At 40.0% G+C, this 25,159-nt stretch overlaps 1 protein-coding gene across 7 annotated transcripts in view; it reads right to left on the reverse strand.

Annotated features, from left to right (window-relative positions):
- LOC132820986 (rho GTPase-activating protein 6) overlaps positions 1 to 25,159 on the reverse strand; it is a 535,965-nt gene that overhangs the window by 153,826 nt on the left and 356,980 nt on the right. Inside the window, exon 1 of one of the 7 annotated variants that reach the window (XM_060833426.1) lies at positions 22,894 to 23,335. The exons of 5 other annotated variants lie outside the window; for them this stretch is intronic. The gene's annotated coding sequence lies outside the window, so the exon portion shown is untranslated. Of the gene's footprint in view, positions 1 to 22,664; positions 22,860 to 22,893; positions 23,336 to 25,159 lie in introns of those variants that run through there. One more of the 7 variants, XM_060833425.1, reaches the window with a different exon arrangement.

Below are 25,159 nucleotides of genomic sequence, written 5' to 3' on the forward strand. Positions count from 1 at the left end.
TCGTGCCATATAAATGCAGGGCAATGACCATTTCCAATAAGAGACAAACTAATCATCACTCCTTGACATTCAATGGTGTTACCATCACTGTATATCCATTAACAACCAAGGGGCTACTATTGATCAGAAAATTAACTGGACTCTTGAGATAAATACAGTAGCTATTTGAGTAGATTAGAAGTTAGAAATCATACAGTGAGTAACACACCTCCTGATGTCTTAAAGTCTGTCCTTCATCTGTCAGGGAACAAGGCAGGAGTGAGATAGAATACTTTCTACTAGCTTGAATAAGTGTTTCAAATGAAACTCAAGGGGCTCAACATCATTTGAGAAAAAGCAGCCTGCTTGATTTACATCCCATTTGATATTAACAAAAAGATCACTCCATTCACCAGTGAGGTAGAGTGGCAATGGTGTACCATCTGCAGGTTGCACTTACCAGGATGACTTTAACATCATCCTCCAAATTCTCAAACTCTAACACCTAGAAGATTGTGGGTTGTAGGTGTATGTGAACATCACCAAAGCTACACAACATCCTGACTTGGAAGTACATTACTATTCCTTTAATGTCACTGATGAAAATCCTTGGACTCCCTCCCTAACAGCATTGGGAGTATCTCTACACTTTGTGAACTGCAGCAGTTTAAGATGATGGTTTGCCATCACCTTCTCAAAGATATTGCTGGGGTTGGAGGGTTTGAGTGATAAAGAAACGCTGAATAGGCTGGGACTATTTTTCTTGGAGTGTCAGAGGCTGATGGGTGACTTCATATAAGTTTATAAAATCATGAGGGGCATTGATAGGATGAGCAGCCAAGGTCTTTTCCCAGGGTAAGGGAGTCCAAAACTATAGGGTATAGGTTTAAGGCGAGAGGGGAAAGATTTTTTATAAGGACCTAAGAGACAGCTTGTTTTTTTAGCTGAGGGTGGTGTATGTATGGAACAAGCTGTCAGAAGAGGAGCTGGAGGCTGGTACAACTACAACAGTTAAAAAGGCTTCTGAACTGATATACGAATAGGAAGGGTTTGAGGGGGATATGTGCCAATTGCTGGCTAATGGGATTAGATTAGGTTAGGATATCCAGTCGGCATGGACAAGTTGGACAAAAGGGCATGTTTCCGTGCTGTACATCTCTATGACTATGTAACTGGGAAGATGGTGGCATTGCGGCAATGTCACTGGGTGAGTAATGCTAGGGCACAGGCTATTGCTTTAGAGACATCTATGTAAATCCTACTGCAGCAGCTGGTGCAATTTGACATCAGCTAATCAAATCTAGAATTGAAAACTAGTTTCAGTGATGAAGACCATGAAACACTAAACAGTCATTATATAAAAAAGAGCTATCTGATCCAGTAATTCCCTTTAGGGAAAGAAATCTGCCATCCTTATCAGGACTGGCTTACAAATGAATTCAGATCCACAGCAATTTGGTTGACTCTTAACTACCCTCAGAAAAGCCCGAGCGAGACCAGAGTTTAACGCAGCTAGGAAATGGCAACAACTATTAGACTATCAATCAATCAATCAATCATCGCCAGTGAAATCTGTAGAAGTACTCAAAACAATCAAAATCCTTGTTTTACATATATACAAAAAAGAATTCACATGCACATACTATCTGAATGAATATCGAAATCTCATTCCTATCAAAAGGATGCCTATTACAAATTAACCACCAAACTAAAATGCAGTTTTCAAATGTTAAGTTCCGAATCAACCTTTTATCACATTTACTATGTCTCCCACAAACTTAAGTGAAAGCAAGAGGTGGAGGTCTAATCACCATGGAAAATCAGCAAGTACACTACGTAATAATGCATTTCTCTAAATATCCACCTTTTCAAAAGAAAAACATCTCCATGCACTACATGGGCCGAAGGACCTGTTTCCATACCATTGGGAATATAATCTAAACATTCATGAACAAAACTGTAATAATTCTAATCTGTCATACTTTCATCAGTCTCTGTACATTTCATCCATTGTCCCAAAAAGGTTCGAGTCTTTTCATGCAATACATGAGACTTGATGTTCTCAGTTTTCCTTGGTACTGATTTTGAGGGTCTGCTTCTTCCTTGTGGAGCCTCATTCCTGTGGAGTGCGCCCGAAAGACAAAGCATCTTCCTTTGTTGGGTTGATGAATAACAGAGTGGATCGAGCCGTTATTCCCATTTTCTTGATTCGGCTGAAAACCACTTCTTGTTCTGGGCCACAACACAACTGCAGACGCTTGGCAGAGAGCTTGTATGGATGTTCAACAAATATGGCAAGGACTTTGATCATAAGTTCACAAATGCAAATTGTTGCACTGCTTTCACATCTGTTTGTTGCTGCATCTTGATGGTTCTCACCTTCAGGATGCAGACAAAGTCCTTTTACTGTCAGTAAATAATTGATACATTTTGCTTTAGCCATCTCAATGCCCCCTCCCTCGCTTTGCTCTTTGTATTAAAATCAAGCTTTTGTTCAGTTGTTCTATGACGACTGCCACTTCTGCTTTGATTTGCATACCAGCACCAGTCGGCTCCTGAAAGATTGATTCCTTGACCTTCTCGGCTTTCTTTCCATTTTTTTTTAAAAAAAGGTTTTTTTGGATCTGTGAAGCTTCCTGTTCTATCATCTTTCAGGCTGTATTCATGGACAGCTGGAACCAATGTCCAGGGGATGGTGGGTGCACAACATATTCAATCAATGCAGGCATTGCCTTCAGGAGAACCACCCACTCTGCAACCAATTCAGAGGAAATGTCATCCTTGCATGCGAGAAAGACAAACTATGAGGAGCTATTCCTCCAAATCAGAGATTCAGCTTCTCTTGTGCTTCTCCAATTGTAATCTGTCCCACATTTGCTGCTGACTGGCTCACTAGCAAACCTGCTGGCCAGCAAAATGCTTGCAAGAACCAATCTGTCATTGGAGAAGCTGCTGAGAGAGGATGTGGCTGCAGTGAGCGAGACAATATGGTCACTGTTGTCAGACCTAAATGAGCATAAGCACATAGAATTACAACAGTGTGGAAACAGGCTTTTGGGCCCAACAAATCCACACTCATCCTCCAAAGTATTCTAGACCCATTCCCATTTTCTATTACTTTCACATTTTCCCCTGACGAATACACCTAACCTGCACATCCCTGAACATTATGGGCAATTTAGCATGGCCAATTTCACCTAACCTGCACATCTTTGGATTGTGAGAGGAAACCCACGTAGATATGGGGAGAATGTGTAAACTCCACATAGACAGACCCAATAGTCCCAAAGATGGAATCTAACCTGGGTCCCTGGTGCTATGAGGCAGCAGTGCTAACCACTGAGTCATTGTGCAGACCCTCAAATCTCGGACTGCTCCTGGTTGGGTCCGTGGAAAATTGCTGAATGCCAGGGACTGGACGCAAAGGGGAGAGGAACATTGCAAAAAAGAGAGTTGGAAAGGAAGAGAATTCTTCATAAGTTGATTGATGAAAGAGTTGGTGCGACCAAAGAAAAATGTTTTACACTTAAAGAAAAAATGTGGTTAGGATTTGGACTATACTGCTTGATATTGCGGAAAACAATAGGGAAAATACAATGTGAGAAATGAGGAGGGGGATTGGTGTAGTAGGTGTGATTGTATCACACCTGGAAAAGGTTTGTGCAGATCGAATTCTGTGCTATACTATTCTGTTTTGAGGACCCAAAACTGCATCACAAAGATGCTCAAAAGTAGCAAAGGTTATAACAGACAGCAACAGGACTTGCGATTTCTCGCTTCGATCTGAACACTTCCCAACAGAAGCTGAGTTGGTCTTGGAGTCTCATCAACTTTGAGATGACTTTTACTGGGAAGACGGTCAAGATTTCTGAGATTACATTTGTAATTTTGAGCATCTGTTCAGCAGTTAAATGGCTCAATAATCTGCGAAACAGCTTTTTTGTCACATAAAGGATAACTACCCCAAACTTTTGACTTGCTTCACCGAAGATGAATGGACTTTAATTAATGTCTACTATCTGAAACTCCAAATCTTCATTCTTTGTCATGCCCTCTGTAACACTTCCATCCTATCCTCTGGTTTTGTACATTCTGCTATCCTTTCTGCAAATAGGTTTGTATATTTTTTCAAATATGTTGTTCTAATTTGGTCTTGAATGTCTCTCAACATTAATGCAAAATCTCATCTGTTCTCCCACTAATATTTCCGAGCAAATAACTGCCAATTTTAAAGCCTCTGCACGTTGATGGGTTTCTCAAGAGTAATTTCCTCTTCTCTCAAGAGAAGAGAATGTCCTCTTAGTGAGATCTCTTATGTCCAAGACAATCTTATCTCGGATAACCTATCAATTGTCCAAATTGCTATCACATACTGATCAATTGTCTACTTCTCCCTGAACTCCACTGCTGAGCACAAACTGTTCACAGGTAACACTGACATGGGATTCAAAGGAAGTCATCAAAAACTTCCAAAATCACTCAGCTCAGTTCTCTGTCCCTCAGCAAAGTGTGGGTTGCAATACAGTTTGCGAAACTCATTCCCTAGAAGTGAAAACAGGGACTCTATTCTTAAATTGCTCAGGTCTTCTTAATCAATTCAGTTGTTAGTTCATAGTTTTACTAGCATGGAAAAAAAATCCAATTCTGACTAATTTCGCTTTTCATTGCCAACAGCATGGAGAGGAAAATTCCAAGCCGCCCACCGTTTTGAAATTGCAAACTGCTGTTTTTAATTTCTTTTGTTTTAAAACAGTAGATGACATTCCTGCTGTGATAAATATTCACTATTGCTGATTCACACTTCTGAATTCTATTTCAGATTGGTTTGTTTGAAGTCTGCCACAAACTAAAATTATAGCAAGTTACACCAGAGGTCAATGACTATAGTAAGCCAGCTAGTACACTATGTACAAAAGCATTTTTCCAAAAAAGCCACATGTGGCTAGTTAGTAGTTGATATCTTGGACAATATATCTTTATTTAGTAATAATTCATTTGTTAAATAATCCCCCCATGCAGAAGTCAAATCAGAATGAGAACTATTTTACCAATACCAATTTCAGTAATATTTCATTTCTGTTTCTGATCTGTCATTGACTTCATACAGTGGGTATGTGTTTTATGAAAACTCCTAGCTTGTTGATGATTGCCAATATTGTAGCGAGATGAATTCAAATAATCTCCAAGAGGTGTCGGTGGCCTATATTTTTGGTTTGAATACAGGCAGAAATTTCAGCAATGGTAATCAGCAGGCAAGTGAAATGCTTGATGCTTTACAAACCCAAGAACTGAGTGAAAGATACAGTGGCTTGCAGTTCTGCACTGTATCATACTGGTATGACTTGAAATGGAGATAAAGAAAATTATGTTATCAAATGTTCCTTTCCTGCAAATACATCAGATATTGGGAAGGCTTTAGTGAAGAAAGTTTGACTCTTCCAATAATCCCATGACTTCATGCCCAGCAGTTATACTCAAAGGGCACTGTGTGGGTGTGTGTGAATGAATGAATTGTACATCCACGCAAGAGTTACCCATGCAGAGCACAACTGAGAGCAGTGATTTCAGTCAAATGACAAAGCAATCATATCGTGTTGAAAGGAGTTGCAGTGCTCCTTATCTTGTTTTCTCTTGGGAGAGCTAACTTGCATTATCTTGCATTTTAACCTCCATTTACAGAATAGTCAATAACATTGCAGACTCCCCAACTACTTCTAGAATGGATGACATCAAATCGTCTCCCCACTCACCATAAAGGTAGGAGGCATTAACTTAATTCAGCGAAATTCACAACATATTAGGAACACGACCCTAGATGCAAAATTTTTTGGGAATTGAAGTAGTTTCAGTAGCTTCAGGAATAATAAAAGAACAATTGGTTAGGCCACTGTTGGAACATTGCATGCATTTCTGGTCTCCTTCCTATCGGAAAGGTGTTGTGAAACTTGAAAGGGTTCAGAAAAGACTTGAGGATGTTGCCAGGGTTGGAAGATTTGAGCTACAGGGAGAGGTTGAACAGTCTGGGACTGTTTTCCCTGGAACATCAGAGGCTGAAGGATGACCTTATAGGAGGTTTATAAAATCTTGAGGGGCATGGATAGGATAAATAGACAAAGTATTTTCCTTGCGGGTGGAGAAGTCCAGAACTACAGGGCAAAGGGACAGACATAAAAGAGACCTAAGGTACAACTTTTTCACACAGAGGGTGGTTCGTGTATGGAATGAGCTACCAGAGGAAGTGGTGAAGGCTGGTACAATGACAGTATTTAAAAGGCATCTGGATAGGTATATGAATAGGAAGGCTTGAGGGGGATATGGGCCAGTGCTGGCAGATAGGACTAGATTGGGTTGGGATATCTAGTCAGCATGGACAAGTTGGACCGAAGGGTCTGTTTCTGTGCTGGACATCACAATGACCCTATGACTCTACGTGAAATCTCGAAAGTACACTCATTAAGCCACAAAAGAATAGCTTAAGATTAAGTCATATTTTCTCCTTTTAAAATCTTGATCAATTTGCTGTGAAATCCAAGTACTTTGTTAAATTTTAAACTCAAATAAACTTAATTGCAGGTCATTTTGCAAAGCATGTGCTACCAAAGCAGTAAACACATTGGTTACAATGACTTGCAGAAAACATCAGATCATCTTAGGAATGTATCCTAGATCTGTTATAACAGCAACTGTTTGTAACTGGCTAGTACAGTAATCCCTAAATCCAGTGGAAAGGTTAAAATGGTTGAACTTTCTTGAGCTATGCATTTTGCACATACAATTCTGAGTCAATGAAGATGACTCATGTACTTCTTCAAAAGGAAATAGATTGACCTTTCGGGAAAAGATCCTTTCACTTTTGACCTGTTTTTATGGCTTTATAGAGATGCTCCCATATCTATTTAGTAATGAGAATGTCTGCATCAAACCTTCTAACCTGGGACATGAGGTTTGTGTCTGTGTTTTAACCCCAAGTGGGCTTCATATAGTCAGAAAATCAATTGAATCCCTCAGAATGAGTTCTGGGAGATTTTAATTGGAGCTTATTTTGATGTCAGTCATCAGTCCCCTGCCCGAGTCAAATAAAAAGCTACTAAAATGGAAGGGGGAGGGGGATTTCAAGTGTTAGGACGGTGCCACAATGGACTCTCAGCAACAGTTCCCAGGAACCCAGGAAAGCACTTGGCAACAGGTGGGTTGTGATTGAAGAACAAGGAGGGACAACCTCAACAATCAGGCTCCATGGTTTCCTTGTGGGGTGTAGAAGAGCATAGTCGCTCAGGCTGATGACAAGGAAACAAAAAGTTAAAATTACTTAACTTTCTTTGGTCTCTGCTGACCTAGTGACATGTTGCCAGGTTACACTGGCATGGCTAGCTATCGCAAGCTACTTGACAGTAAAAACAGAGAGACATCAAGATGACACCAGATCCCTATTCTTATGTAGATTTGAAACAGCAACACCCAAATCCCCTCTTCGCATTACATTATGAGATGAAAGGGAAGTGGTGTCCACTATAATTACCACCTGACTGTGCTATTGGATAAGCATGGCTTATATTAGCCTTCTATTTTTCTTGACAACTGAAACAAAAAAGCAATCAGATATGGAAGTGCAACTTATTAATTAGTGGCACTAGAAAGGAAGGATTTATACATTACCTTCATAAACTCAAAGTGAAAGCAAGAATTGAAACCCTTCCGCGGCAGGTTAAGAATTTGTATTCGGTTTCAAATTAAAGAGGGAATTAAAAATCTGCTGTCAGAAAAATGGTGAAGTTGTTGGATTATCACCAATACTTGACTCTTCACTTCAGTGAAAGAAAACTTCTATACTTACCCACTCTAGCTGTGTGTTTCCAGTTCCACACTAAATGTGGAGATCTTGGCTATTTCTATTCACATTTGTTTTGAATTTCAAAAATATATTTCATTCATTAAACAAAAATCTCTCTGCATATAGGCATTGACACAAAAGCAGCTTGGTTCTGTAGAGTTACATATCAGGTAAACACAAAAATGTTGGAGTTTGACTATCTACAAAACCAAAAGACCTCTCTTACACATACAATACTAATATTTACATCATTTGACACATTAGGAGGGTCCAATACAGCCACATTTAAGAACCTCGGTTTAATTTCTAAAATATACTTTATTCATAAAAAAATCTTTCTATATATACATTGATACAAAGCAATTTGGTTTTTGCAGTTGCATATCAAACTTCGACTATCCCAACAAAATGCAAAACTGAGACACTGGGAGGGTCTGATAATTGAATGGGCCCCCATTTACTTTCAGCAGAAAGACCTCAGACAATGGTCTTTCCCCACTGCACCCTGGTGTTCCAAGCTTTAGTGTATCCCTCAGCACATAGTCCTGGACCTTCGAATGTGCCAGTCTGCAACACCCTTTCAGGATCAATTCCATGTTTTGCAAGATCAACAAGGTTCAGGCAGACCAGAGAGGATCTTTCACCATGGGTGATAGTCTTCCAGATGCAGTTGATGATGATTGTTTCAGTGTGCATCCCAGGGAACAGACTATACAGCACAGAAACTCACATCACGCAGCTGCTCGGTACGTCTCCTGACAAAAATCACTGCATCTTCCTCAAGACTTGCTTTATAGATGCACATTCCAGAGGGAGATGTGCGACAGTCTGTACCCACCCTGTGCAGCTACTTAGAGGGCAGGATGCAGTGGTGGAGGCTGATAAGGTGTACATAAAGGATCTCACAGGCAGTGCCCTTACCACCACCAGCCAAGCAATGTCTCGGTGCTTATTGGAAAGTTCTAGTGATGAGACATTCTGCCAAATGACTAACAGTTTGCTCAGAGAACCACGCAACAGGATTCACCCTCTTCCTTTCCCTCAGGGTCTTGAGGACACTACATGCTCACCACTTGTGGTCAAAGCTGTCCACACACCGAAAGCATGGTGGTTACAGCTTCTGCTATAAAGTGAATGTGGTGGTATGGCAATATTTGTCTGTCAGCTTCGTTGAAAAACTCATTTCGAAGCAAGACACTAAGGTTTGAACTCAGGATTACCTGTTTACTAGGCAAGTACTTTACCCTACTAAATCATGGCACCAATCCAAAATCTAAACGGGCCAATGCAGTGCATTCTTACCTCTTGACTGAGGTGGTTTTGCGAGTCATTCAGCTGTAGCAACTTGCTACAACAAACAAGCCAATCATCATCGCTTTCTCACAGCAACAAGAAATCCCAGACTTAGCAACAATGCCAATGCCCAGAAACTGTAGTAGATGCATATTCAATTACAAATCATTATGTTGTAACAAGTAAGTCTGCAGCAAAACTTAACATACAAAATAACACTATCTTGCACGATACAGGGCCTGCTCACGGTTCCATTGACAATTGACAATGATTGAGCACACTACTCCTAACTCTTGTACGAAAATGCCATTGCCAGAATGATGTTGACATGACCAGGATACCATGCAACAGTTCAGCAAATACAAACATACCTAGCCATTAGTAGTAATTGTGTACATAAACTTTAAAGCACTTTTGTGCTCCAAATAATTTTTAGCCAACAATCAGTGCATTCTAGCAATATTCAACTCTTAGAATAATGCCATTTATAATAATTTCAACTATCCTGGACAAAGTTTCCAGATGATGGTTTTTTATAAAGTGAAGCAGCTATTGGCTGCTGCAGAGATTGTTACCAGCCTTCTTTCTATAATTGATCATGTAATTTGTTTTTCTGTGAACTCTAATTAGTCTGAATTCGATGCATTTGAATTTTCTTTACACAAAAATGTTACTTTTCCTGAAACTCTTAAGATTTATCATCCAATTAGAATTTCCAGCCTGCTTACATCACATGTTTAGCATCATTACTCAGCGACAAATAGTTACTTGTGATTAGAAATGCAAAGTACTTGAATCTGTAGGATTTCTCAAGCCACCCAAATGCCTTACAGTTAATAAAACATGCTTTAGTTAATCTGTTGCAATGTAGCAGCCAAAGTGTGTACAGCAAGGTTCCGCAAATGGCAATGTGATACTAAGCAGCCTGTTTGATTTAGTAATGTTAGTTGAGGGATTATCCAGAAGATTAGGAGAAATCCCCTGTGCTTGTTTGTCAGAGGCCAAAGGGAGCACTGGCTTGGCAACTCATCTGAAAAGGTAGAACTCATGACACTGCAACACTCCTTCAGTGAAATGCTGAAGTGTCAATCTAAATCATATCTTTCAGCAACCTGTGATGCAAGCCATCCAGACTAGGAGTGTTATACAGTCTATACACAGCCAGTCATTCCAATGTCCCCTGCGACTCAATTTTTACACTATTAATTAACTCCACCATCTCCATTTTTGACAATATTTTACGAATTCCTCTTTCCTAATAAACACTGTTACAATACTTAATTAGGCACTCACATCTTGCTCTTTGCCTCCATATTCCACCCACTTTGTACCAAAGAGGATCCACAATATCTGATATCTTCCCATCTGCTGTTAAAAGATTTGAATTTCCTTTTTTGGTAACTGTCACCCTATTCTTATATTCTTGCTTCTCTACTGTCCTTTTTGTCTTCATATATCATCTTTGCTTAACTGATTTGGTTTTTGCTTGGTTTTAGTGTGCATTATGCAGTCTCTTTTGATTGCTTCATTATATGCTCCGTCTTCTTTGTCATGCAAAAAGCCCTGTTCATTCTTATCAAATTGGAATTACCATCTTCCAAAATAATGTTTGCTTTAGACTGTTCCTGGGCCTGTTGCCACACTGGTCCAAACCTTATTTTAAAATGTCACAACCATCTGATGAAGGAGCGGCGCTCCGAAAGCTAGTGCTTCCAATTAAACCTGTTGGACTATGACCTGGTGTTCTGTGATTTGTAACTTTGACCACCCCAGTCCAACACTAGTATCTCCAAATTATTTTAAAATGATCTCTCTTAACCACTTGGTCTAGCCCATTCACCAACACTAATTCTAGCAATGCCTCCTTTTGTGTCTGACTAAGAGCATACTGCTCAGGAATTCCTCCTGAACTTTTCAGGACATCCTTCCCCTCAGCTTTTACTCACCTTGGATAATTTCAGACGTCCGTGTCAATTCTCCACAGTTCTTGCAAATCTTTGACTGCCCTGCAGGTTTGCTCCTCTGTCACTTTGTCTCTATCACATTAGTTCAACGTCCGTAAAATATCTCTGTTAGCGCGATCACAATCTTTATGCTTCTCGATTCCAACCAAATTGATTTTGTCTTTGTCTGCTCAAAGACAACCCCTCCTTGTAACAGGATTCCCGAAAGAGCTCATAAATATAAGTTTATTTGACTTGGCAAGTCTTTAAAAAGAAAAATCAGACAGCCTTTGTATCAGGTGATCGACGAGGTGGAAGCATTCCCCTTTCCTATTCTTAAAGAGCACCAGTTCCAAATCTAACTGAAAACTTCGCTGGTCAGAATCTCCACCTGGTCTTGTTGATGACATATTGCTTTTAATTTCCAGACCATCTGGCAACAGCCATCTACCTGCTTACTTTGTGTAAATATTTCAGCTTGCAAACACCCTTTTGGTGAAAGGATAAAGCAGGTACCGAATGGGTGCTGTCTTAATAAAATACCACTTTAAATGTTGATTTTAGCACGCAGCTTTGGTCCTACTTGTAACTTACCATTACTTAAGTTTGGCTGAAGATACTGAAGCAGACACCTGTAAGTTTAGCACTCAGGTACTCATTCACCACAATTTCTGCGGGAGAGTATACATAAATACGATAAAACCACTTGCACTGAAATTATGGAGCATGCTGCCTGACAAAACCAAATGTTTCAGAATGGTTCAAGGAGTAAGAAAGAGGACACAAAGTTCTCACTGGATATCCCAGAGGAGAAAGTCCATAGGAGGAGTGATGTCCTACACACATGGGGTATATCCAAGTGAAACAAACAGTACAAGGAATGAAGGACTTCAGTGAGAAACAGGAGAAACTAAATTGGTTTTCCTCGAAGAAATTGAATATGGAGTTTGTAAATCATGAGATTTTTATTTAAATCAAGTAAATAAGGAGAATTGAGTGGCAATAGGATTGGTAGCCAAACATGCAGGTTTAAAGTCAATTAGCAAATAGAAGAGAGGCAATATGAGGATCTTTAAAATAGAAAAGTTGCGAGACATTATAATCTGAAATGTACCACATAAAAAGGGAGATGGTAAAAGGTTCTTTACACACCTCTCAGAAAAAAAGAATTGGATAAATACTAAAAAGGTAAACAAAACCTGCACAGCTTTAGCAAAACAACAGAGCTGTGGGACAAGTGGATTGTTCTAGCAAAACATGATGGACCAAATAGTCTCTTTCTGCTCTTATGATTTTATACAAAGACCCTGTCTTACGTGTCAAGTCGACGTAATTCAGTAGGCAAGTCCATCACCAATGTCCTGGACAATATTTATTCCTTAACTGACACCTATAAACAGGTAACCTCTATAATATTCCATTATTGTTGGCTGACCTTGGCATGTGTAAAATAATGCATACTTCCCATGTTACAGAGGGCAACTATGCTTCAAAAAGTTCTCTTCTGACTGTAATGCAATCTGAAATGTTGAGGAAAGTACGATGAATGTGTGCACTTCTTTCTTAAATCAGCATTAAGAGCAGCCAACCATGCAGAACATATACATAGCATGATAATGAGATGTTGACACTTTAAGGACAAGTTTGACAAGCATTTTATGATGTGTGTACTGTAACTTGATCCTATTTGGCACAGTGGGCATGTCGGAAAAGTACAATAAGGATCAGAGACCCATAAGACACAGGAGCAGAATTAGGCCAGTTGGCCTATCAAGCCTGCTCCATTATTTGATCATGGCTGATATGTTTCACAACCCCATTATCTTGCTTGCTTCTCTTAACCCTTACTAATCAAGAACATACCACTGCCTTAAGCACATTCAATAACTTGGCCTCTACAGCCTTCCAGATTTACCACCCTCTGACTGAAGAAATGCCTCTTCCTCTCCGTTCTAAAGGGTCATCCTTTCATAGGAACTGTGCCCTCGGGTCCTAGTCTCTCCTACTCATGGAGACATCACGTGTCCACTCAGTATTCTGAGAGTTTCAACCAGAGCTCCCCCCCTCCCCTCAATCCTTCAAGAATCCTCGACCGCTCATCACATGACGAGCCCTTCATCCCCAAAATCATTCTTACATACCTCTTTACCTCCTCCAACACCAAAATCTTTTCTCAGACATAGGACACAAAACTGCTCACAATATCTCAAATGCAGTCTGTCCAGAGACTTATACTGCTGACAGTGTAGATATATATTCTTCCGACCAAAGTAGGTAACTTCACATTTTCTCTCATTCCAGTCCATCTGCCACTTCTTTGCCCACTTTCCTGGCCTGTCCAAATTGTTCTGCAGTCTCCCTGTTTTCTCAACACTACTTGGCCCTCCATCTACCTTTGTTTCACCTGCAAACCTAGCAACAAAGCCCTCAGTGCCTTGTGAATAGTTGTGGTCCCAGTACACTGGCAGCCTTCGTGAAAAATACATTTTTATCCCTACTATCTGCATTCTGCCAATCCTCAATCTATGCCAGTAACCTCCTGTGTGGTGCCTTCTGGATATCCAAATAGATCACATGAACTGGTTCTCCTTTATCTAACTTGCTCATTACCTCCTCGGGCTCGTCAGGCATTACCACCCCTTGATAAAGCCGTGCTAACTTAGTCTTATTTTACCATGCACTTATAAGTACTGTGCAATCTCATCCTGAATAGTGGACTCTAAATTTTTACCAACAGCTGAAGTCAAGCTAACTGGTGTATAATTTCCCATCTTTTGCTCACCTCTCTTAAATGAGGGTGTTACGTTTGCCACTTTCCAGTCCTCTGGGATCTTCCTTGACTCAATGGTTCCTTAAAGATCACCAATGCCTTTACAATCTCTTCAGCTATCATCCTCACAACTAGAGGCCAGATGATTTACCCACCTTCAGACCTTTCAGCTTCCCCAGCACATTCTCCTTAGTGACGGCCACCAGACTCCCCGCTACCCTCTGACTCTCAAAAGTTCTGGTGTTATTGGTGCCTTCCACCATGAAGACTGATGCAAAGTACCTAGTTAGTTCCTCCAACATTTCTTTGCACCTCTTTAATACTTTGCCAGCGGTCCAATGTCCACTCTTGCTTCTTTCTTACCTTTTAGATACTTTAACAAAACTCTTTTATGTTGCTAGCTAGCCTAGCCTCATATTTCATCTTCTCTTCATCCACTCACCCCATCCTTATTGCTTTTTTTTTTAAGTTATCCTCTGCAGATTTTTAAAGGTTTCCAAATCCTCTGTTGTTTGAGACTTACCTAGTCAGCCATGATTGCCTCACTCTCCCCTTAGTATGTTTCTTCTTCTTTGGGATGAATTTCTGCTGTGCCTCCTTAATTATCCCCAGAAACTCCTCCATCTTCCCTGCTAGGCTCTGCTTCCAATCAAGTATATTCCTCATGATGTTGTAGTTACCTGTTCTCAATTGTAACTGATGCCAGCTTCTCCCTCTCAAAATACACTCTGCAGTTTATTATACTATGATCACTGTCCCACTAGGGAGTCCTTCAACCTCAGCTACCTGATCAAGTCTGCCTCACTATACATCAATTCCAGAAATGCGTGTTCCCTGATGGGCTCTACCACAAGCTGCTCCAAATATAAAACAACCAAGTCAGACATTCCACAAAATCCTTCTTGAGATTTACTACCAACCTGATTTGCCCAGTTCATCTGTATATTGAAATACCCCATGATCACTGTAATAGTCTCTTTCTTACTTGCATTTACTACATCTTGATTTCATTTTCTTCCCCACATCCCGACTACTGCTAGGAAGCCTGTAAATAACTCACACCAGGGTCTTTTTTTTTCTTTATGATTCCTCAACTCTACCACACAGATTCTAGACCTTCCAACTGTATATTACTTCTTGCTGTTGACTTAATTTTAGGGTGCTCTGTGCTTTTATTTCCAAGTGGCTTTGTGATGAGGGCACAGGGAGGGGTATAAACAGGAGTGGTGGGTGTGCTGTTGAAATTGTTGAGATGATGGGAAAGTGAAATGGACAGAAGGATTGACAAGTTGACATGTTTATAATGTGATATTTATGGCCTCTGGTAGTGCCCCAACCTTTAAATCAGAAAGCCCAGGTTCAACTCCCACCTGCTTCAGAGGATCACTTCTGAATGCTCACAATGCGGTCTCCTCTACTTTGGGAAAGTGAAACATAGATTGGGTGTCTGCTTTACAGAACATCTACATTCTATCCACAATAAAGACCTGAGCTTCCAGTTGCCTGCCACTTTAACACACCTTCCTGTTCCCTGGCCAACATCTGTTTCAGGCTTATTGCAGGCTCTAGCAAAGCTCAGCACAAGATGGAAGAACTATGAACATAATTCTTCCCCAAATTAGTCATTCTTCCACCTAGTTGCCTACTCAAAGAACCTGTCCAAATGTCTTTCCAGCCTGTGTCCCTCACACAACTTACATTTCAAACTAGCTTTGAATCGCCAGAATACTCAAATATGTCAGTTATTCTCTGTCACTTCATCCAAGTCATCAATTTAGACAGTAAATTGTTGAGGCCCCAGCACTAATCCTTACAGGACTCCACTAGTTACAAGCAGTGGGTTTGAAAATTCCCCTTTCAACCCGATCTCTGCAACTTGAATATTCAAAAATATGTATGAGGCCACTTGACCTCACAACCTGACTATCATTCAATTGAATTGGTGACGCCCGTATCCATGGCATCCTTTTCCGCGGCCCGATTTATTATAGGGAACTTACTGGAACCAGGGACCATAAGTTTGCCGGGAAGGTAAATTTCCCACTTAAATGAATGGGTTCACTCCTATTCAGGGGAACCACTGCAGTCCATGTTTTCATCCATCTCTTAGAATCACTCAACACTTTATCAAGAATTTATCTACCTCCGCCTTAAAAATATTCAAATTCTCTGCTTGCACTACCTTTTGAGGAAGTGTTGCAAAGTCTCATGAACCCCACGAGAAATTTCTCCTCATCTTTGTCTTAAGTGTGTAATCCCTTATTTTTAAAACAATGATCTCTAGTTGTAGAATCTCTCACAAGATCATCAGTCTTTCCATATCCACCCTGCTAAGATCTTATACACCTCAGATCAAGCGACCCGTCCCCCTAACACCAACTGATACAAACCAAGCCTGTTCAATATTTCCTCACAAAACCTGCCCATTCAAGGCAGTAGTCCAGTTAACCCTATCAGAACAGCTCCCAATGCCGTGTTTAATCCTTCCTTAAATAAAGAGGATATAATTACAGTTTAATGATTCAGGCGTACTTTCATAAATGCCCTTTATAACAATCATAAACTCCCTTGTTTTTGTATTCAATTGCCCTCACAATAAACATTCTATTAGCTTTCCTAATTACCTGCTGTACCAGCATACTAACCTTCTGTGATTCATGTACAAGGAAACACATGGCATTGCAGAGTTCTGAAACCTCCCACCATTTACACAATAGGTTTCCTTTTTTTAAAACTCTTACTGCCAAAATGGACAATTTCTTATTTTCCCACATTAAACCCATTGCCAACTCTTTGCTTACCTCACTGAATCAATCCCTTTGTAGCTTCCAGCACCCTCTTCACAACTTACTTTCCCGCCTATTTTTGTCATCTGAAAATTTAGTTACTAAGAAGTGTAGTAACCATATCTTTGGTCACTTCAAGCAATTTATCAAAACCTTGAGCGCCCAATACCAATTCCGGCTCCATACTTTTCATTACATCTTGCCAAACAGAAAGTGATTCATTTATCACTACCTTGCATTTCCGGTTAATTAGCCAGTATGCTGCCCACTATGAACTTTTATTTTCCACAACGATTTTTATGTGGCATCTCATCAAATGCCTTCTGGAAATCGCTGTACGGTACATCAAATCATTCCCCTTTATTCACCATATGTTACTTCCTCAAAGAAATTGGGTAAACTAAGGGAGTTCCCTGGCATAAAAACATATTGACACTGCCCGATGACCTTGTCGTTTTTCTAAAGGGCCTGTTATAGCATCTTTAAAAATAGCTGTTAACATGTTCCATCTGACTGATATTAAGCCTGGCTTACCCTGTAGTTTTGTTTTTCCATTTTTTAAAAAAAATACAGGAGTTGCTTTCACTATTTTTCAATTTAGTGGAACCTTCCCAGAATCCAAGGAATTTTTGGAAAATTAAGACCGAAGTAACATCTCCCTACCCATTTCTTTTAAGACTCAGGGCCTTAATGTTGGGCATTAACTTCAAGTGCAGCATATTATCTGCTGCCTTTTGCAATACACCTGCTGGGTATCCTTTACACATCCTACTAATTACATCCTCAAAGGAAAACTTCCATAAATTTGCCAAACATGACTTCCCTTTTGCGAAATTTTGCTCTCTGGCAATGCATTATGTGCTAATGATCAGACAGGGAGGATAAAATAAGTTTTTTCCAAGAGCTTTAATGTTAGAGCCATATGTGGGAGTGGTGATCTAAAACTTGCATAAAGAAACTGATTGAAGCTTTTAATGATTGAAAACAATAGACATGGTTTTGGCCACTTACAGTGGGCACAATGTTGCTGGTGAGCTGAAGGACCATTCAGTAAACAAAATCCCAATGCAGACCGTGCATGATACAACCCCTTTAAAATTAGTGCACATGGGCAATCATGGAAAAATACCCGATACTTAAATAAAGCACTGGCACACTCCACAAAACAAAAGCATACCGAGCAGGTTTGTGTTTATGTCAATAACATTTACCTGCTACACAAAGTGTAAGAGTAAAACCAACTAACTGAAACAGTCAAAGACTCCAACAATTCTTAACAGCTACAGAAGGCAGTGGGGAAACAAAGACAAAAGTGTCTACTATTTTCCTGGCATTAATTTTCAGCCAAGCTGGACAATGCATAAGTACTTCATCATAGTTCTCTGCATTATGAGTGCTAATTTAAACACCAGCTTTTTCAAAGCAATTTAATGAGTTATAAATAGCATTCATGTAATTAATTTCAGTTGAAATGGCAAATGATTAGTACCATTTTCCCAATACAGGTGGTTTCCCATGATAAGCACTCATGGAACTTGTGATGGGGACTGCAAAGAAATGGAAGGTTCAAGTAAGGTGCTCCAGAGAATGAAGACAAGACAGAGCAGAGGATAGAATCCATAGAGCATAGAAGCAAACCTTCAGCCCATCAAGGCCATACTGATCCTCTGAACAGATCCCATCCAGACCCACCCCATTCCTGTAACCCTGCATTTCTTATGGCAATGCAACCTAGCCTATACATCCCTGGACACAATGGGGATTTAGCATTGCCAATCCACCTAAACTGCACACTTTTGGGCTGTGGGAGGAAACCGGAGCACCCAGAGGAAATCCATACAGACACAGGGAGAAATCTGCAAACTCCACGCAATTGCCCAAAGGTGGAATTGAACCAGGATGCCTGGTATTGTGAGGCAGCAGTACTGACAACTGAGCCTTTATTATGCTGCCCTCTGATAGTAGGACATGAAAAAGATGCAGAAGTTGCCAAATCCACGAGCCAACATCATAGAGGAATTTATCGATCAGGATTTAAGTTAGATAATATACGAGAGAAGAAAGCACATTATAAGGTTTACAGATAAGCATGTCTTTGGGTGGCCTAGAATACAAGCAAAAACAAAGAGTGTTTGGTTCAGTTTTTTTCATTTTGTTGATGGGGCAATTGTGCCCTTGGCTACACCAGCATTTATTGCCCATTCTTATTGCTCAGAATGTAATTAAGAATCAAACACGTGGGTCAGACTGGGTAAGGACAGCAGAATTCCTTCCCTGAAGGATTTAGTGAGCTGGTGCAGTTGGGGGAAGGAGAAATTGAGATTGAAGATAAAAAAGGCAGTATTAAGAGTCTGCATACTGGTGAGGAGCAGCAAAAATGCATAAAGTGCTCCTTTAATACAACTGCATTTGTTCAGATTGCATTTGTTCTATCCTAACTTAAGAACGCAATTATAGTGGAAAAGAAGAAAAAAAATGAAAAGCAACTCAAATGCAGTTTACCTCAATACATTCAAAAAAGCATCTCATGAAGACATTTGAAAAATAAAACATGCAAATAATAGTAAACCAGAAGACATTTGTCTTTAGTAACATGCTGTATATTCTCTTCACTGAATGCACACATTTTGCAACTGTACCAAAATAAAAAAAACTATTCCCAAAGAAAATTTCAATGAAATTCTAGATTTTACTTCTAGATTTTCTCCACTGCTTTAATACTATTTCATTTGAGAGCCATTTTCAATTATCCATGTGACTTCTCCTGGTTTGTGTCAACATTTGATTTATGGACTCATGCTTATTAGTAGCCAAGTTGACATTGGCACAGATCACCTTTTTATTGGTCTTTTCACAACCTTTCAAAGAAATCAGTCACAAAGATCTGAGCTGGATTCAAGCTGGGTCCTGAAGGTTAAAAAAAAGTGCACACCTTCTTCACTCAACCCACTGCATCAGCAAACTGCTTTATGACTGAAAACCTTTTCACTTTGAACAAAATACCCTTTTAGATAGAAAGTACACCGTAGCAATTTAGATTGCTTTTGCTTTGCTGTGTTTTTATTCAATTAGTATCATTGCATATCTATGAGTTCAATAAACATGAAGCAGATATAATTCAATGTATAAATCACATGCTTTAAATTTTGCTTTATTCTATTAACTTAGATAACTAAAATCAACAAAAATCCTACACTGCTATATTCTGAGACTTTTGTCCTCAAGTACCAAACAAATTCTCTCAGCTTTGCTTCCGGCGGGGGTGTTAAAATAAAGTCTTTGATCATTTTGTTTCATATAAGTTAAAATATTAAAGACATCAGGTGGGATTTCGCGTTATGTTATCTACCAAGTAACTATCTTGCAACACTAGCAATGAACTGGAGTTTTTACAGTAACAGTTTACATGAAGGGTTAGAAAGTAAAAACAAGTAGCACTAACCATGTAATAATGTAACAATGGTATCTTGGATTTTTAACAACAATGGTGTCACAATAATCATTAATTGTCAATTGAGACAGGGTCAAATATTGTAGCAAGTGAGCATATTGTCTTTTCACTGCCATCCACCTTGAGATTAAATAAAAGATGGAATAGAAGGATCTCTTTGTTATGTGCCTCAACTTTGCTTTGTTCCATATGCATTAGAATAATCTATATGACTACCATAAAGGAAATAAGAGCAAGAAATTCAAGAAGACAAGAACAAACACAAACTTGCATTGTACCACATTTAAAGTCAATAGTCAGAGTCACACAGCACAGAAACAATTTCAAACAGTCCATGCTGACCATAATCCCAAACTAAACTAGTCCCACCTGCCTACATTTGGTCCATATTCCTCAACATTTCTTATTCATGTACTTACCCAAAGAGGGTGTTCAACATAGTCAGAAATGAAATAATCTATCATTCCCTTGTGACATAATCTATTTGAAATGCCACTATTTGAATGCAGTAGTTTACTTAGGACATAATTATCATGCAGGAGTGTTAGCATATCTTGTCTGTTTGGTTACATACATAAACATAAATGCGGATGTGTGTTGCTCTGCCCATATTCATCATCACTTTAATGCTACTCAGCCTATCCTGTTCATCCTCTTTCCACGGCCATCTAATGCTTCCTTTACATTAGAATCTTCAAATCTTTTAAAATAAAAAGGTTGTTTCACTTCTCTTTTTCCTTCATGCAAAGACAGAAATAATTTGTGATTGAAGTTGAGATTGGAAATGAATTTTGGGTTCCATTGCAGACTAAACTTGATCGAGACATATTAAGTATGAAGACCTGTATGATGGAAATTCTAGGGCATGTATTATTCAACAGAGGGTACTAAACCATTTCAATAGATAGTAACTCTCATTTTTAACCCCAACAAGATCAGTCCTCTTTAAATGTTTGAACATTACAGAGAGATAATATGCCATTGTATCAATATATAATAACCAATTTAGTAAATTTTTTGTTTTTCTTTCTGATGTTCAGCATCCTTAGTCCTTTCAGTTTATATTTGGTATTTGACTCACAATTACATCTCTTCCAAACATGCCCACCTTGAAGGAGTAAGTGACAAAGCTAGCTTTAAGTGAATATATTGAGATAGAGAAGAAAACACATGAAATTGACGTGATTTATTAGCCATGACCAAACCATAGTGCATTTCCTGGTACGAGGTAGCATGATTATATTTTAATAAGCAAACTTGCTGTGATATTTGTATCATCAATAGCCACATGTGAGTCAGAAGACAGGAGTTTGGCTGACGTGATGTCATTATTTAAGAAAGGTGGTAAGAAAAAGCCAGGGAACCATAGACCAGTGAGCCTGACATTAGTAGTGAGCAAGGGAAGGCAGCATTTGGTATGCTTGCCTTGATTGGTCAGGGCATCGAATATAGGTGTTGGGAGATCATGTTGTGGCTGTACTGAACATTGGTTAGGCCACTTTTAAAATACTGTGTGCAATTCTGGTCTCCCTGCTATAGGAAAGATGTTCTGAAACTTGAAAGGGTTCAGTGAAGATTTATATGGATGTTGCCAGGGTTGGAATGTTTGAGCTATACAGAGAGGCTGAATGGGCTGGGGCTATTTTCCTTGGAGCATCAGAGGCTAAGGCGTGACATTACAGAAATTTATAGAGTCATGAGGAACATGGATAGAGTGAATTGGCAAGGTCTTTTCCCTGGGTTGGGGGGAGTCCAAAACTAGATGGCATAGGTTTAAGGTAGGAGGGAAAAGATTTAAAAGGGACCCTTGAGACAACTTTTTCCAGAGGCTGGTGTGTGTATGGAATGAGCTGCAAGAGGAAGTGGAGGAGGCTGGTACAATTAAAAGGCATTTGGGTGAGTATATGGATATGAAGGGCTTAGCAGGAAATGGACCAAGTGCTGGCACGTGGGACTAGATTAATGTAGGATATCCAGCCAGCATGAACGAGTTGGTTCATAGGGTTCTGTACAGCTGTGTGACTCTTCATTGTCAACCTAGATCACCTGGGTTGAACACCTTTAAATACGTAATTCATCTCCTCACCAAAACCAATCCAACAACCTAAGCTTACATACATTAACCTTGTGTTTAGACAATAAAATGTATATTAATTTTCACCACAATAGATTGCCATATAACATACATTTGCAAAGTTAGGATTTAGCCAATGCTATCACCGAAATTAGGAGGAGCCCAAAGAACATTCTAAAAGATTTTTTGTTGTCAGTATAGTCTTACCACACCAATATGAACTGCTCTATCATTGCAGAGAGAAGCCTACCAGTGCTTTGAATGGCTTTGGAACCAATTAGTTCCAGAGGGGTGAGCCTGGCCTGCTACTGTGCTGGTTGCTTGTCTGTCGAATGTGAACTAATTCTCAGACTAACAGGTGTGTCGTGCAGTGCTCCCTTATTCCAAGAAACCGTACAAAACACAAAAGAGGAGGAAGGGACAAGAATAGCAAAGTGCAGCACCTCACACAAACCGCTCAGCGACTGGAAACCAAAAACACATGCATGACTATGTCGGCGGTGACATAAGTGCTCACTCTGTCACTCACTCACTCACCCATCAAACTGCGCCGTTCGGTTCGAGGTGTGTAAACTCTGACAGGAGTTTGAAGGAGACGGTGGGCGCTTGCAGGCAGGCTCTGGTGAAGGAGGAAGACAGCTCGCGGCGCGAACACACACACACACACACACACAGAGCTAATGTCAATCAAAACCCCTCGGCGTTTCCCCTTTCCTCCTGCAACTCGCTCGATGCCTTTCAGACCCGGAGCATGCCCCCAGCCCACCTTTCCTCATCCATTCACCGCAGGCACCATGTGCAAAGTGGGCTCCCCTCCCGGCAATTGTCTTAAGGCAGCAGGAAAGCAGCAACTTGGCTGACGCTCTCGACTTAGCAAAACTTGGCGGATAAAGAGTCCGGGTGAACACGGCCGTTTTCTGTTACCCCTTTCCAACTCTTTTTTTCTTAGCTCGACTGTTATTTCCAGAAAGTTTCCTTATTAGGAATAGCGCTCCAGAAGGACGGCTGAGGAGACATCGAGTAATAGCTCTCCACACAACAGCAGGGCAGGACATTTACTGAGGTGATGTTATTTCTATTCCCTTTAAAGGTACGCGCAAGTAGTCAAATAAAACGGCCCCCATGTCTGACCCTTGAAGATGACTGCAGTGTAATAATAATGCAGGGATGTGAAAGGGTCCGTGGGACACAAGCTGAGCTGTCTAACCAGGGAACTGGGTGGGAATGCTGACAACAGGAAGAACGCTCATTTCACGCTTACTGGGGTGGGGGGAGAAATTGATGCAAAATGAGAGACGCTGCCAGTTTTGGACCCTGCCAAAATAAAAGCCTCTAAAATTGCAACGTTACTGTGCGAGCTGTTGGCAGTATTGTTGCTGATATCCCGCTTAAACGCTCCTCTCCTCGTTTCCCCCTTTCCAGGAGCTCCCTCATGTCTCGGTTATACGCCACTGTGCAAATCGATCACCGTTTCAGCGCTTTGTGCCTTCTTGCAAAAACAATAAATAACATGGAGTAAAATGAGCAGCAACTGCCCGTTCATATACTACTGCCACAACAGTTAAAGTTCCCAACAATTCGTTCCAAAGCAACCATCCCAAAACAATCAAAATACTCTAACCACAGACCAAATATCTATGAAATTAATTTATTTACGAAACAAAACCTCGCGTTTCGGTACACCGGTTTTCAATTGTAATAACTTGCAATGGTAAGCACAAGGTCAATCAGCCCCTCTTCATGTGCATCCATCACTATGACATTCTTGTTCTGGCTTTTAAGTGTGAACAATTTTCACCTATGGGCAATGATTGCCAACGTTTGGCACCCGACCAAAGAGCAAAATCGCCAAAGTATTCCTGTCTAATCACAATGCTTTCCCTATCAGAATTTGATTAACTTTTGCTTCTATTGGTTAACAGGATGTTCTTAAAACTCTACACATAGATATCAAAAAAAGACAATAATCCTCTACCTTCAATATATAATTCACTCTAGATGTATCAATGCCAATAAGTGATCGTAAAGTGATATTTTATTCACTCAGAAGACATCCTAGTTGATAGATTATATGATGAGGTGAATTTCCATATTCTAACGCATAGTTAGAGTATGTTGATCAGAGCCCAAAATTGTGGACAGGACCTAAATTGAGGATTCTCATCCCCATCTCTGGCAATTTTAATCAGCATGGGATGATGGAACAAGTCAGTAGCTGATCCAATATTTTTGACACAATTGTGGGATTACACATTTTGTTTTGACAGATTTTGTGAGCTTTTTGAAGAGGAATATGTTTATGTTAACAGTAATGTTTATTTTGACAGATTTATGAGCTTTTCAAAGACTTCCCAATATGTTTATTTGATTTGCAAATTCTCATTGTAGTGAATTTGATGAATAATTTGGGGAAGAATCCCTTCAATTCGAAAAGAAGCCATTTGGCCCATCAAGTCTACACTGACCCTTTGAAGAAAATCCCACCCAGACCTTGACACCTGAACACATCCCTGTAACCCCACATTTCCCATCACTAATCCAACTAGTCTGCACACCTTTGGACTGTGGGAGGGAAAGTGAGGAGTGCACATGCTGGAGATCAGAGCTGAAAAATGTGTTGCTGGAAAAACAACTGAAGACCCTGAAAACACCACATGAAGAGTGATCCATGCCTGGAACTGAATCCAGATTCCATTGAGACAGCAATGCTAACCACTGAGCCATTAGACTGTACAGTACTGGGGATAAGTGGGGCTTCACATTCATTTCCCAACTCCCAAGTCATTATCTCAATGAATGGAGTAGGCCTTTTAACCAGATTGTATCTGACAGCAGCTAAAACTTAAGGCCACTTCTGCCATGTCACGGTGAAAATAGCATTGGCAGTCACTGCTACATGGGAGGCTGGATTGTGATGTCAGTAAATCTTCCAACTCTACCTCAAAGATGAAAATATGGCCCAATATCTTTGTTTTTAGTTAATTTTCTGTCATGGTCCAAAGTGTCCTTAAGTTAGATTTTTGGTTGTGCAT

The sequence above is a fragment of the Hemiscyllium ocellatum genome, chromosome 12, assembly GCF_020745735.1.
Source record: "Hemiscyllium ocellatum isolate sHemOce1 chromosome 12, sHemOce1.pat.X.cur, whole genome shotgun sequence".
NCBI lineage: Eukaryota > Metazoa > Chordata > Chondrichthyes > Orectolobiformes > Hemiscylliidae > Hemiscyllium > Hemiscyllium ocellatum.